The sequence below is a fragment of the Sceloporus occidentalis genome, unplaced genomic scaffold, assembly GCF_023333645.1.
Source record: "Sceloporus occidentalis isolate IW3139 unplaced genomic scaffold, rSceOcc1.0.p SCAF_1, whole genome shotgun sequence".
NCBI classification, from domain to species: domain Eukaryota; kingdom Metazoa; phylum Chordata; class Lepidosauria; order Squamata; family Phrynosomatidae; genus Sceloporus; species Sceloporus occidentalis.
Window position 1 is genome coordinate 8,455,823 of NW_028316981.1, and position 16,090 is coordinate 8,471,912.

Sequence of the window (16,090 nt, forward strand, 5' to 3'; positions counted from 1 at the left end):
ACTCTGGCAGCAGCTCGATGTATGCTGGCAAGCCAGGGCAGTTAAAGTGGTCTCAAACTGGATTATTTCTGCAGTGTGTTTTCAATCTAATACTTTCATTTCTTGCTTGGGACCTTCCCAGAGGCATCTCGTAAACTCAGGCTCATCGAGAAAAAAAGGCTTGGGTAGATACTATTAGACTTCCAAGACTCTTTAATTTAAGAGTGGACAACCCACATGCCACAGGCCTTGCCTGCCCATTTATGAGAGAACTTCTTCTTCTCTGGGAGACTGGTTGTCTTTGTGTGCTCATGTGCCTTTTTGTGACTAAGAACTTATTTTTGCTACAAACTATACCAAAATTTCTCTCTGCACTCCCCCTACCTGCAGAACAAGCACTGAATCCTGCTCAGCCATGGAAACCCACTGGGTAACCTTTGGCAAGTCACACATTCTCAGTCCCAGAAATGCCTGTGATAGGGCTGTTTTATGTTGGAAACAACTCGATAACACACAACAACAGCAACAACAACAGCAGGTTTACAATACACAACATAGACAATGTTATCTAAATTACAGGGGGGTCCCAGGAGGGCACCCACAAATGTAGTCAATGGGGAAATTAGTTTAGTTCAATGAGAAGCAACGAAGGGACTTTGGTAACTTAAAGCCAAGAACTTAGGCTTTTGTACACAAGTGCCAAAGCTAGAGAACTCCAGTGGCAGGTTCCAACTCAGTTTTCGTTTATAATAGGGGAGAATCAACACAGATGTAGCACATACCTTCTCACATTCACAGAAGAACTAGCGATACAAAGGGAGTAGAAAATCGTGAGATAAAGAGTTGGCAAGAGATAATACTATACCAATCCTGGGGCATAGTTCTAATCTGAATCCGGAATGAAGATGGCTCAGTGGTTTATGGTTTGTGCGGTGGCTGGCCACTGAGGTGTCAAGTCGGAATTGAACAGAGATTGTGTCTGGTTCCAAATTAGACCAATTTGCTATTTTCTGGGCATGCATATTTATAGCAAGAATGAGGGTGTGGGGCAGTGTGGTTTCTCAGGAATTGAAGGACTTGAATTAAAGGAGTTCTTCCGAAGGAGGGAGAATGGAATGTGATATGCAAGAACGTCTAGATGCTCAGGTGTACCTGCCTGCAAAATCCCCTTAATATCTTGTTGATAGCAAAGGTCAATTGAGGGCTGGGTCCTGGGGTAACAATAGTACATTTTCCCTCCATGGCTATCCCGAACAACCCTTTAATATATCAAGAAAGATGCAACTTTATGACACCCTATGATCACCTCCCCACCCCTAAAAAATTATTTTCAGCTTCGATGCTTGGTGAAGAAGCCTGTGAGCTTTGAAAGCTTGCACAATGTACTTTTTGTACTTTTGTATTTTTTGGTTGGCCTAATAAAGATATCAACAATCCTTCAGTATTTTGTTACATTTCACTGCTTGACCAACATATTGACTAGCTATGTTTCACACATACATATGTTTTTTCCTGTATATTGATTGAATTGCATTCATTCATCAAGGCATATTTCATTTAATTACTGAAGTCTTTTCATTCTTACAATACATATAGTAGGTTGTTTTTTTCTTTCTTTCTCATTTTCTGTGATCCCTTTGCCACATTTCATGGTCCCATGGCCCTGGTTAGCAAAGGTAGGCCAGTTTTCGGAAAGTGCACCGTTGGAACAGCAACTTTTAGCCTTACATTCTGAATATCTGGAATCTTTCATCGTTTAGAGAAATGAGGCAAGAGCCATAGTAAGTTCAAGAAATCCTAATGATGAACAGAAGCTTCTGCCACAATTTGGAGTAAATAAATAAGCTGATCCTTTTGTTCTTTATGACAAACAGAATTTACTTCAGCATTGATTACAATAAAACTCTATTTTTGTTTTAGTGAAGCTGTGCTGTGATCCACACCACATTTTACATTCTTACTTATTTCAAACTGTAGAGTGAGTTACTAATCTCTGTACTATACATGTGATGCTGGCTAAGGGATGGAATCTGGTGGATGTAATAAAAATGAGTGCAGGTTGAGTCTACCTCAGCCAAAATTCTTAGAACATGAAGTGTTTTAGATTTTTATTTTTAGGATTTTAGAATCTTTTCATATACATAATGAGATATCTTGGGGACAGGATCCAGGTCTAAACATAAAATTCATTTATGTTTTGTATACATCTTATATACATAGCCTGGAGTTAGTCTTATACAAAGTATTTTTAATAATTTTGTCCATGAAGCAAAGTTCGCGCATACTGAACCATCACAAAGCAAAGGTACCACTCTCTGAGCCACCCTTGCTGACAATTATCCAGAATTTTGGAAATCTGGATAAGGGAGGCTCAATCTGTATGTATTTTTAATCTTTTACATTATGATTTGGGAGTTACAACATTAAACCTACTTACTAACTTGTCAAAACATCTGAAACATCAATTCTGCAGCCCTGCCTCAAGATGCCCTCTCACCCAGGGCCTGGATAATTTGAGACACTGTAGAACTGTTGTTGTTATGTCCGATGACAATTGCATTTTAAAACTGAAAGTACAGTGGGCATCCATTTGAATTTGGTTCCAGGCCCCCTTGTGGATACCAAAATCAGTGGATGCTCAAGTCCCATTAAATACAATGGCATAGAAATGGCACCCCGTATATAAAATGACAAAAGCAAGGTTTGCTTTTTTGGAATTTATGGACATTTTAAAAAATATTTTCAATTTGCAGATGGTTGAATCCAAGGATCTGGAGGGCTGACCGTATATTCAGTGAGGGCAAGATTTTTTACAGGGATGAACCTTATTCAATGAATACAATTCCCAAATCAGTAGTATAGTTTAAAACACACTTTATGGTGTGTTTTATGGTTATATGGTCCGCAAGGTCGGACCATATAACTCCGGTACTGTGATGTCTCTTCACTGGCTGCCTATTAGCTTCTGGGCTCAATACAAAGTGTTGGTTATTACCTATAAAGCCCTATATGTAGGGTTGCCATAAGTCAGGACCTCCAAACCAGGACAAATGTAGGATAAGATTTTCAAATGTAGGGCACATTTTTTTAAAATGGAGGACACGCCAAAAAAATAATGATTTTTTTTAAAAATGTTAATATAAATGCATGTTTCTTAGACATGGTCAAAATGGAGGACATTTTGTTATTTAATAACAAAAATAATAAAAAAAAAACCAAGGCTGGGTTGTACATATTTAAAAATAAAAATAAAATAAAATAAAATAAAAAAACCAAGGCTGGCTTGCATATATTAAAAATAAAAATTAAATTAAATTTAAAAACCAAGGCTGGCTTGTATATGTTAAAAATAAAAATAACATAAAATAAAATAAAAAAAACAAAGGCTGGCTTGTATATATTAAAAATAAAAATAAAAATAAAAATAAAATAAAATAAAATAAAATAAAATAAAATACTTTTCCCTCCCCCTGGCCCAGAGGCCTATCCTCCTCGGTCCTCCTCCTCCTTTGCCTCCTCCTCCTCCTCAGCTCCTGACACTGGCCAATGGCAGACGAGGGCTGGAAACTAGGCCAGCCCCTGCTCGTCTGCCAGTGGCCAGAAGGCTTAGGAGATGAGCGCTGCCCTTTACGCCCCGCGCGCGAGTGCACAAGAGGGGCGAGCGCGCCCTGCTGCCGGCCGCAGCTGGGGCAAGTGCCGTGGGGGGCAGCGCAGCAGCTGCGCAAGAGGAGGAGGAGCAGAAGAGGCGGCGGGCAGTGCGGCTAGGGAGGAGGAGGAGGTGGGTGGCTGGCCAGCCGCGTTAGCGGCTGCGTGAGCACGCCCGGCCAGGCGGCCCCCGGGACCAAAGCCGGGATTTAAGGCAAACCGGGCCGGGGTGGGCCCGGTTGCCCCAAAACTGGTATTGTCCTGGGGGCCGCCGAGATATGGCATCCCTACCTATATGGCTTGGGCCCGAGTTACTTGAGGGAACGCCTCTCCTTACATAATCCGCCCCGCACTCTCAGAACAACAGGCAAATACCTACTTGAATATCCTAGGGTGAGACTGTCTGCAACTCACCAACGAGCATTCACATCTACAGCTCCTATATATTGGAATAAACTCCCTGAAGAGATTCGTCTCAGTTCCTCCCTAGATGTCTTCAAGAAAGTGTTGAAAACTCATTTGTTCCGCTTGGCATACCCTCCTGATCCATCATAGAGAAAGTATCCTCCTATCCCCTACCCTCTAATGTGAAGTGTATTAGGATGTTTAATTTGTGATTTTGAGATTTTAAACTGCTTTTATATGATGTTTTAATTAAATGTATTCTTGGTTGTATTTTATATTGTAAATTCTTGTGATGTATATCTGTTTTGAACTTGTAAACCGCTTTGATCTCCTAGGAAAAGCAGTATAGAAATAAAGACTTTATTTTATTTATTTATATTCAGCTGCTGTGTACCCCCTTTAATTTATTTGCCATGTCTCCAGAATCCCTTAAGGCAGGGCTGGGGAATCTATGGCCCACTAGGTTCTGATCAACTACCATCCCAATCATGCCTCACCAGCAGCCAAGATGAAGGAAGTTTTAGCCAGGTTCTTGAGGGTTGTTGGGAACTGGTGTTTCAGAACATCCACTGCCTCGGCCCTGCCTTCAGGAGTCCTTGGTGACTGGAATGATTTGGGAAACTGGTCCCTCTCCAAAGCAGCACTGTTACTATCCGTGGGGATGTGATTACTGCATAATAAAACCAGAAACATAATCAATGAAGGAGCCTTACCAAGAAAGGCCATGAGCCCATGATTTTCCTCCATGACGTCCCTGTGCAGGGCTCGTTGGTCAGGATCCAACAGGGCCCACTCCTCCTCAGAGAAAGACATAGCCACCTCCTCAAAGATCATTGCTTCCTGGACAAAAAAGAAAACATTTTCTAATTCCTAATACTGACATGATCAAGAAATAAAAGGCAAAAGGCCCATATTTCCTAAGTCACCTAGTTCCATGACAAGCAACACCTGCTGAAATTTTCTCTTTTGTTGTCATTAACTGTCTATTAGTCGACTTCGACTCATTGAGACCTGTTCTGTATAACTATGAATGGTACAAGAGCCCTCTCCAATTTTCAATCTGGCAACTCTATAAACAGCAGTATTTAAACATTGAAGGCAGCATTAGAATCACAGACTCTTAGAGTTAGAAGGGACTGTAAGGGCCAACTATTACAACCCCTTGCCGTGGAGCAATACACAGCTAAAGCAGGCCTGAAAGTTGCCCATCCAGCCTCCAGAAATGGAGAGTCCGCCACCCTCCGATGTAATCTCTTCCAGTACTGAACAGCTCTTACAGTAAAGAGGTTCTTTATGATGTTTAGGTAAATCTCTTTTCTTGTAAATTGAATCTGCTAGATTGTGTTCTAATTTCTGGAACAGCAGAAAACAAGATTGCTCCACCTTCTACACGATATCCCTTCAGATATTTAAAGATAGCTACCATGCCACCTCTCACTTTTCTCTTTTCCAGGCTAAATGTTGTAAAGGCCAGCATTCCCAATTACAGTCAACCCTCCACATCTGTGGCTTTGACTTTTGTGGATTTGATCAATATGTTCTCTCTAGGAATCACTAGAGCCTCTAGAGAAATTCTGTGGGAAGTTGAATAATAGAGTTGTACTGGAGGACCTAGAGATTCCAAGAGAAAACACTTCTCTAGGCATTTGCTGGTCTTCCAGAAAGATTCTATGGTCAAATTCTGGCAGATGTTGACCACAGATTTCTGCTAGAGAACCTAGAGATTCCTAGACAGGTGTTCTCTCAGGTTAAAAAAATAATGTGGTTTATTTGCAGTTTTCCCACTTTCATGCGGGTCCTGTGCCCCTAACCCCAGTGAACGTGGAGGGCTTATTATACTACGAGTTATGTTTATAACCAGTTCCACAAGCAAAGGTATTATTGTCTCTGAATACACAGGGATTAAAACCTAGACTTTTAAGCATTCAGTGTTCAAACTCCTGGACCATAATGGATGAATCTGTCAATTCATATTCTTAAAAGCTCAACATCTGACAGGAAGAAAATCCAAAACAAACCAAAACACATTTTTTACCCAGTACTACCAAGAGTGCTATATCTATTTGTTGTCTTATGCCTTCAAGTCATTTCTGGTGACCCTAAGACAAATAGAATTTTCTGGGGCTGAGTGTGTGTGACTCAGCCAAGGTCACACAGTGAGTTTCCATGGCTGAGCAGGGAATTGAACCTTGGTTTCCAGGGTCATACTCCAACACTCAAATCACTAGACCACACTGGCTCTTGGTATAGCTATGGGGAGAGGGGACAATATGAAGGTAATGGCCCACCAACTAAGAATTCTACCCCCTCAATTAAATTTTCTTCCTTCTCCACATTTCTAGCACTGCAGAGACTGAGACACTTTGCCCTGTTTTGTTGGATGCTTACACACTATTTCTAAATAATAGGGACCTACAGATGGTAATGCATGCAATGGTTGCCTCAAGGCTGGACTTCTGCAATGTGTTGTATACTGGGCCAGCTCTGCACTAAGCTTGGAAACTTCAGTTAGTTCAAAATACAGCCACCAGACTGGTTACTTGGATATCTAGGAATGATCATACCACACCAATATTAATATCACTTCAGTGGCTATCAATTACTTTCCAGGCAAGGTATGAAATGTTAGTTATTACCTTCATAGCTCTACATAGATCCAGGTTATCTACAGGATCATCTCCTCCCATATATTCTCCCCGTACACTCAGTTCCTCTGGGGGCCAGGATTAGGTTGGCAATTATCACACAGAGGACATTTTCATATACCACCCCTAGACTGTGGAACAACCTACAGGAAGAGATTTGACAGCTGAATATGAATTTAAAACAGCATTAAATAACAAGTCTCTTCCAGCAGGCTGATACAAATGGTTTTTAAATTGTGAATTTTAAGTGATGTATGCGCGTTACAGACCGCTTGTTTGGGGCGGCCTGTATCCGGCCCTTTCTCTGCCAGATTGGGGCCTCAGCTGCCACAACGGCAGCCTCTGAGGCCCCAATCCTACTCTTTCCGGGCTGTGGGGGAATCGGCAAAAGGCCGCTTCCCCGCGGCCTGGAAAGGGGTGTCCTTGGCTGCCGGCAGTGGGGAGGAGAAGAAAGGGGCCGCATGGCCCCTTTCTGCTCTGCATCACTGGCGCAGCCATGTAAAGGCTGCGCCCAGCGACGCAAAGGTGGAAGGAGCTCCGTAACAGAGCTCCTTCCGGGGCTGAGGAAAGGGCACCTCGCGCGGCCACAGTAGGCCACTTCTGTGCCGCCCTGTTTGGAGGCGACATGGTCGTGACGTAGCAATGGCGGCCCCCGTGTGGAACGGGTGCCGCCATTTTGTACAGACCCAGTCCGTACTAGGGTTAGGGGCATCAGGAAGTGATGCCCCTTCCTAACCCTAATACGTCCAGGGGACATACTTTGTGCGCGTATGTAACGCGCCATAGATTATTTTAATGTGTAGGTGTCTAATTTGTTCTTTTAAATTGGTGTGTGTTTTTAACTGATGTGTATTTTTTAATCTATTGCTGTTCCCCACCTTGATCCAATGGAAGAGGCGAGTAAAAAAATCATCATCATCATCTAGAAGTAGTAACAACAACAACAACAACAACAACAACAACTGCATTTTAGAAATTTTGGGACAGAAGAAAAATTCATCTGAGAAAGTATGCTTCTTACTTGTGGGAGGAAGGCTAATCCCCAATCCATCCCTCCACACACCCTGGAGATGGAAACAGAAGATCCATGCAATTCATATCCTGTTGTTCAAGGAACCCATGTCCTTACCTGATCTGGTTCCCCTCCATCACAGCAAAGTAGTAGTGACTGAGTATTTGCTGGCTGTGTCATTCTAGGCCCTGCGTGAGAGACCAAGATGGTGGAAAGCTTCTCAGAGGTTACAATTACAACTGTAAAAAGAAACTTACTAGGAAGTCATCACTCTGAACTCAGTAGCAATATCCATCTAAGAAAAGCATATAAGGACATTTTGATGCAGTGTCTACAGTGATGGATTGGGTTAGGAAATTCCAATTCTAGCCCCCACTGACCTATGAAATTCACTAGGGGAACTTTGGCTAGCTACTCTCTCTTAGCCTGACCCACCTTGTGGTGTAGTCATTGTGACAATGAAACAGTTAGTTAGAAAGTAATGAAATTCCAAACACAAAAGTAGTGAAATTCCAAACATAAAATTCATCTATGTTTCATCTATTTCTTATACATATACTTTGCAGGTAATTTAACCCACAATATTTGTACTAACTGAGTGCATGAAACAAGGTTTGTGTATACTGAACCATCAGAAAACAAAGGTCTCAACATCTCAGCCACTCACATAGACAGTTTTGGATTTTAGAGCATTTTGGAATTCTAGATAAGGACGACTCAATCTGTACTGAAGAGTGTAACTAATCCTGTCCTGTTCCATCTAATCATGTCCAGATCACCTTCTGTTGCATAACAAAGAGAACAAGATGACTGAATTCCTCTTGATGTAATCATTCCAACCTGTATATGAGAGAGCAAGGAGTCTACTTGCTTGCTTATATTTATTTCAGACATTATTATGGCAATCACAAAAAATATAAATAAATAAATAAATAAATAAATAAATAAATAAATAATCAATCCTAGGAAGCAATCTTTTAAAATACATCCACACTTGCCATCCAAGCAAATGCATAGGGCATTTGGGGGTGGCGGTTAGGGTGCTGGACTGGGGCTAGGGAAATCCCAGTTCTACCCCTCAATGAGCCATGAACCTGGAGGGCTGAAGGTTTCCCATCCCTGATCCATGAAGTGCATTCATTGAGTTAGACAGAGACAGTGCATTACAGGAACTTACTCATGCAAAACACACATACAGGATTCCAACCAGAGAGTGTTCCAGCCTTACCTTGCAAGGGGTCCCCTCCATCTGCCTCCTGTTTGATCTGCCTCCATTGGAGATTCTGCCTGGGGTCCAACAGAGCCCCCTCTGCTGCAGAGGTTTCAGGGTGAAATTCCAGAGACAGTTTTGTGACCTGAAAGACCAGCAAGGTAAATCAAGAGTCATAGAACCACAGAGTTAGAAGAGATCACAAGAGCCGTCCAGTCCAACCCTATTTTGCCATGCAGAAACTCACAATCAAAACATTGACAAATGGCCATCCACCCTCTGTTTAAAAACCTTTAGAGAAAGAGACTCCACCACTCTTTGAGGGAGTATGTTCCACTGTTGAATAGCTCTTGCTGTCAGGAAGTTCTTCCTAATGTTTAGCAGGAGTCTCTTTTGCTGTTGCTTACACGCATTGTTCCATATTCTTTTCTCTGGAGTAGCTTAACACAAGCTTGCTCCATCTTCAACATGACATCTCTTCAAAAACATTTAAACATGGCTATCATGTTACCATTTAACCTTCTGTTCTCCATGCTAAACACACCCAGACCCCTACGTCACTCTTCATAGGACTTTATGGTTTCCAGACCTTTCCCTATTTTTATCATCCTTCTCTGGATACACTCTACTTTATCAACATCCTTCTTGATCTGCATCCATTGCTCCCTGTTCTAGTCTCTGGAGCAGCAGAAAACAAGTTTGCTCCATTCTCAATATGACATCCCTTCAAATATTTTAAGTATGGTTATCATGTCACCACTCGTCTTTTCTTCCCCAGGCCAAACAATACCCAGTTCTCTCTGCTGCTCCTTATAGGGAATGGTTTCCAGACCTTTCAGTGTGGTACTGGATTAGAAAATGATCAAAATATGGCTGATAGTGGTGAGACTTATGGAGTTTCTGACATCCATCCATAACCACCTCTAGAAAATAATAGTTCATTTTAGAATGTATTTCACCCTTTATAGATGGAGTGGGCTACTTGTTGGGATGGATGGGAGCATATTCCACCCTGATGCCTACATTGATTTTCTAAGACCTGTGGGATAAAGCTGTGCCACTGGATTAACTGCAACAGCCCATCTGATTCTGTGGCAGTGACAGCAAAGAAAAATCTAGAACTTCCTTTGAAAATGTGGCACACATGGGAGCATGTACTTCATTTGAAAACAGAATCAGGTTTCTAAGTCTCCTGGGATTGTGATCCCACATCAAATCAATATGCAGGTTCCCTGCTTTTCAAAGACAATTCTGAGGACAGCAATGCTCACCAGAAGAGCAACTCATATTATAGTTGTTTTATTAACTTATATCTTGCCTTTCTCCCAATACTGAGACTCAAGGCAGCTTGCAACATCTTTAAAAACAATAAAATAGCATTAATACAAGTATAAATATATGAATGTTAAAACATTTATGAAATTTAAACATTCAACATTAAAACTTTAAATTTTATTAAAATTTATTAAAAGGTTATATACAAACCTTAAAAGCAGGACAGCATTAAACCCCCATTCCAGTCAGTTTTCAAAAGCCTGATGGCATACAATGTTTTGACTTGCTGATGGAAGGAATACCAGGGCAGGGTCATCCTTGGCCTCTTTAAGGAGGGAGTTCCAAAGTCTGGGAGCAGCCACCAAGAAAGCCCTTTGCCTTCTTCCTAACAAACAAGCCTATGAAAGTAATGGGACAGAATGGAGGGCCTCTCCAGATAATCTGAGAGTTCTCTCTCTCTCTTTCTCTCTCTCTCTCTGTGTGTGTGTGTGTGTGTGTGTGTGTACCTTCAAGTTACCTGTGGAAGTATGGTGACCCCATGAATTTCATAGGGTTTTCTTCGGAAAACAATACCCAAATGTAGTTTTGCCAGTTCCTTCCTTTGAAATACAGCCTATGGTGCCTGGTACTCTTTGGTAATCCCCTATCCAAGTACTAACCTGACCAGGGACGTAGCCAAGGGGGGGGGGGTTCTTGGGGTCCGGTCCCCCCCTTCCATTAGAAAAATGAATGGTGTGTGCTGCTGCGCCGCCGCACCCAAGCCCCATTGTAATGGTGGTACTTAGTCTGGACCCCCCCCTTCCTAAAATCCTAGCTACGTCCCTGACCTGACCCAGCCTTGCATCCAAGATTGCACATAATCTGATACCTTTAGGGTGCTAAGGTCACCATAAAGGGAGATATGGTCCTTCAAATAATATCACCCCAAGCTAGATTGGTAGTGGCAAGGGGTGTGGAAAGAGTAAGAGCAGAGGGAGCTAGAAGATACTCAGATCTACCTTATAAAACACCTGGACAAAATGCTCTCACCTGCTCCTCTTTCCACTTCTTGTCCTCTTTCTTACTCAGGAGAAAACCTTCTGCCAGGGCCACTGCCTGACAAGAGGTCTCTGCCCCACATTCCCTGACCCAGCTCTCCATCTCCGGGGGCAAGATGCTCAGGAACTGCTCCAGGACCACCAGGTCCAGGATCTGATTTTTGGTCTGTTTCTCTGGCTTCAGCCACTGCCGGCAGAGATCATGAAGGAGGCTGCAAACCTCTCGGGGTCCCTCGGCCTCTTCATAAGACAACTGCCTAAAGCGTTGTCGCTCTGTGTCCAAGTTAACAATATCTTCTCCCAGGAACGTCTGCATCTTTTCTCCCCAGAATTCCTCGCTTTCCTCATTCTTGATGGTATCAGAGCCTTTGTCTTCTTCAGGGCCAATGGAGTCTTCCTCATACATCTTTGATCCTTACTTAATTTATATTTATATTTGTATTTTTAAAAGCTCCAGTCAATTAATTCTCCAGTGGAGTCAAAGCACTGTTGACTCTTCTTTCCCCATTCAAAGGCTCTCCATGCAGGTCTTCCAGAACTCTGCGAAGCCAAAACACAGTCATTTTAAGAATCAAATAAGAGATATGGGAATTCCCACCTATATAACCACAATTATGTGTTTCCCTAGGATTCCTTCTGTTGCTGCCACATCCTCCATAATCTTCTCTGACACAGAAGTATCTTCAAAATGTGCAAATGAAGGGTTTCATTGGATTCAATCTCCAGTTGTTAACTATCTAGGTTTTCAGTTTCAATTTAGTGCCTACATTAACAAAGACTAGGCACAGTAATGAAGACATAAGATTTCTCCTTGTTTTAAATATCCTTGGTATAATAATAACAACAACAACAACAACAACAACATTTATTTCTACCTCACCTCTCCTATAGGTTTGAGGCGGCTTACAATAAAAAACATTATTTATTATTTATTTACATGCTGCCTTTTCCCTAGCCTTAGGACTCAAGCTGCCCTAGAAAAAATTAGCACAGATAAATCCTCACAGTGGCATAAAAAGTTCAAATGTAATTAAAGCTTCAATTAAATGCAGTCTTAAAAGTTCTGTATTACAACGCATGAAACCATACAACTATATAAGCATGCTATTAAGCCCTTTTACCCAGTATTGTATTTTATACAATATGCAACGTAATATAAAGTCATTATGCCTCTGTTGCAAGGACTTTGGCTGCATCCGCACTGCCGAAATAATCCGGTTTGAGACCACTTTAACTCCCCTGGCTCAAGGCTAGGGAATTCTGGGAACTGTAATCCCAGATGTGCCATTAAAATATTAATGCAATTTTTTTTAAAACTTGGTTTATTTTGATATTTAAAAACTAGACCCCCCCCCAACTCTGTCTTAAGGACTAGATCTCAGGTTTTGGCCAGAAATGCCATGCCCTGTGCCCTGTCTTCTGTCCCCATCTCCCTCCCTTCCTCCCTCACACACACAACTAGACAGTCTTGTCTAGACAAAGGTTGTGGACTGGGACTCACCACCAAGAGCAACAAAGACAGACAATTCCACAATTGGAGGAGAAGGGGGGAGGCAGAAGAACAGCTGATCTTTCAGAGGGGAAGCAACAAAAGTAGATTTGCTCTGCAGGACTAAACTCCTCTCTTCCTCTAGAAGCCAGCTCTGTTCCTTGAACTCTACCACTCTAGAAATAACTTACTATTCCTTTCACCCTTCCCCTCCAGGAAACCAGCTCTATTCTTTGAACCATTCCCTTCTAGGAAGCCAGCTCTTTTCCTTTTAAACCTCCCACTCTAGGAAGGCAGTTCTCTTCCTGGAACCCTTGTGCCTATAGAAGAAATAGACTTGTCTAGTTCCAGGGTCAATTGAATTGTCCATACCAGATACCTTTGTCGGATTTCTTTACAATTTAGTATGCGAAGAGATATTGTAGCACCTTTGAGATAACATAGGGCCAAAACACACAGCAGAAACACACCTTGAGACCGCTTTAATCCAAGTACCCATGATAGATGGCCATTCAGCCTCTGTTTAAAAACCTCCAAGGAGACTCCACCACACTCTGGGGCAGAATGTTCCACTGTGGAACAGCTCTTATTGCCTGGATGCCCTTCTTAATGTCCAGCCCCCTGCCATGTAGAAATATACAATCAAAGCAGTCTTTGGGTGAGCACTCTGGGTTTGGTTGGTCAACCAATTACAAATCCACCTAACAGTCGCATTGTCTAGCCCACATTTTACTAGCTTATTTTGCAAGACTATCATGGGGGATCTTGTCAAAGGCCTTACTGAAGTCAAGATACGTTACCTCTACAGCATTCCTTCATCTGCCAAGCTTGTAATTTTGTTAAACAGGAAATATAAGATTAGTCTGGCATGACTTGTCTTTGAGAAGCCTATGTTGACTTTTACGTCATTCACGGCATTCTTTTCTAAGGGATTACAGACTGTTTCATGATCTGCTATAGAAACTTTTCTGGTATTGATGTCACCCAAACTACATACGCTATACATGGGGCTACTACCCTTGTACCAAGTTCGGAAGCTTCAATTAGTCCAAAATATGGCAGCCAGATTGGTCACTGGTTCTTCAAGGTTTGACCATATAACACCAATCTTAAAAGATCTTCACTGGCTGCCAATTTGCTTCCGGGTGCAATACAAGGTGTTGATTATTACCTTTAAAGCCCTACATGGCTTGGGCCCGAGTTACATATGGGAACGCCGCTCCCTACATAATCCGCCCCACACTCTCAGAATATCGGGGATATGGATGGAAGCTAAAGGAAAGTAGATTCCACCTCAATATTAGGAGGAACTTCCTGACAGCAAGGGCTGCTCCACAGTGGAACACGCTCCCTAGGAGGATAATGGAGTCTCCTTCTTTGGAGGTCTTTAAACAGAGGCTGGACAGCTGTCTGTCGTGGATGCTTTGATTGTGAGTTCCTGCATGGCCAAATTGGGTGGGACTGGATGGCCCTTCTGATGTATTCTAACTCTTATGATTCTATTCTATTCTTGTTCTTGTTGTTGTGCACCTCCATGTCATTTCTGAATTATGGTGACTCTAAGGAGAAACTATCATAGGGTTTTCTTGACAAGATTTGTCCGGAGGGGGTTTGCCATGGCCATCCTCTGAGGCTGAGAGAGTGGGACTTGCCCAAGGTCACCCAGCGGGCTTTTATGTTCAAGCAGGGATTTGAACCCTGGTCTCCAGAGTCATAGTCCAACCCTCAAACCACCGCACCATGCTGTCTCCCATCAGGGGATGTACTAAAACAAATGACAGTACTTGCCCATAGGGAATCAGGGGGAATACTTGCCCCTAGAAAATCCCCATGATTCCTAATGGGCAAGTATGCTTTCTCTATGGGCAAGTACTGCCATTAGTTTTAGTACCTCCCTTTCCCCAGGAGCTGCAGCAGGCTCTATTTCAGAGGAGAAGGAACTGGCAAAGCCACTTCTTGAGTATTCCTTGAGATCATTCATGGGGGTTTCCATAATAGGTTCCTTGTGGGTCTCCTCTGGAGGAGAGCAGCACCCAAAGCCCTTCCAGTTCCTGCCCATGAGTCCCAGGCAGAAGGGGAAAGAAAGGCTGGGACTCACCAGGGCCCAGGAGGACAGGAAAGCAAAGGAAGGCAGCCAAGGCACAGCTGGAGGAAGAAAGAGAGGAGGAGGAAAAGGCAATAAAGAGGAAGGAGGGACAAAGACTTGTCTGCTCTGGAGGACTGGGCTCCCCTGCCTCTCTAGGAATCCAGCTCACCTCTCTTAACCCTTCCTGATGCTGCCAATGGTAGAGCCAGCCTGGTGTAGTGGTCTAGAATCATACAATTGGAAGATGGCACAAGGCCAGGGACATCCAGCCCAACCCCTCCTGCCATGCAGGAACTCTCACTCAAAGCATTAGACTTTGACTCTGGAGACCAGGGTGTAAAGCCCATCTGGGGCATGGAAGCCCACTGGGTGACCCTGGACAAGTCACACTTTCTCAGCCTCAGAATTCAAAGATATGGCCATGTTAGTCTGTAGAATCAATATGTAGAGAGATCTTGACTGTGGTCCCCACTGTCATGGTGCATGCCATGTCCTCTCATGAGACTGAAGTTGAGCCCGGCTCCTGGCATGGGCAGAACAGACCCATCTAATCTCCTAAGAACATGGATGTTTGGCAAGAGAGTCCCCTTGGTCTTTTTGGTCATTGATGGGGAAGTTTGTGGGGAGGACTAGAATCAAGGCAGGATCTGTCCAGGGACAGAAAATCTCTGTGGCTTTGCCTTTCCTCTGTCTTTGCCCTCTCCTGCTGCCCTGATATTTTCAAAGGCCTCATTCACACTACATAATAAACTTGTTTTCAAACCGATTTAAACCACTTTAAAGGGCCCTTGTTCACACTGGTGCCGAATTTCTACAATGCCATTTGCAGGAGGCCCAGGGCTAAACCATTTTTTCTGAATCTGAGGCATTTAGTGCATCTTTTTAAACAACTCGGTTCAATTCAAGTGCATCAATTTAACCCACGTGAAGTGGGTTAAATTGAAATGGCCGCAGCAGCCAGCAGTGTGAACATCTATTTGGTGTCAAATCGCTCCACCAATTTGAAATGATCCAACACAAAAATAAGTTTGTTATGTAGTGTGCATGAGGCCAAAAAGGTAGCTCTGTTAGTCTGTTGCAGCATAGACAGGGAAATGGGACAAAGGAGGAATCAAGCATCACCTTTAAGACTCAATGCAACATACATCTAAAAACCCATGAAAACAGTGAGACCAACTATAATGCCTAAGATACATCATGCTTTAGTGACCAGGCATCCTCCTTTTCCAGGACAAGGTCCTAACTGCCAAATGTAGGGCCAAATGTAGGTCCTTCGAGAAAAAAATGTAGGATGTGGCCAAATAAAA

General features: G+C 42.9%; 1 pseudogene across 1 annotated transcript in view; it reads right to left on the minus strand.

Annotated features, from left to right (window-relative positions):
* LOC149320606 (uncharacterized) overlaps window positions 1-13,179 on the minus strand; it is a 35,920-nt pseudogene extending 22,741 nt beyond the window's left edge. Inside the window, exons 1-5 of the transcript XR_016279474.1 lie at window positions 12,710-13,179; window positions 11,201-11,748; window positions 8,915-9,041; window positions 7,804-7,874; window positions 4,743-4,869 (exon numbers count right to left, since the gene is read on the minus strand). The product of XR_016279474.1 is annotated as an uncharacterized LOC149320606 (transcript). The remainder of the gene's footprint in view (window positions 1-4,742; window positions 4,870-7,803; window positions 7,875-8,914; window positions 9,042-11,200; window positions 11,749-12,709) is intronic.
* Window positions 13,180-16,090: the final 2,911 nt, after the last annotated feature.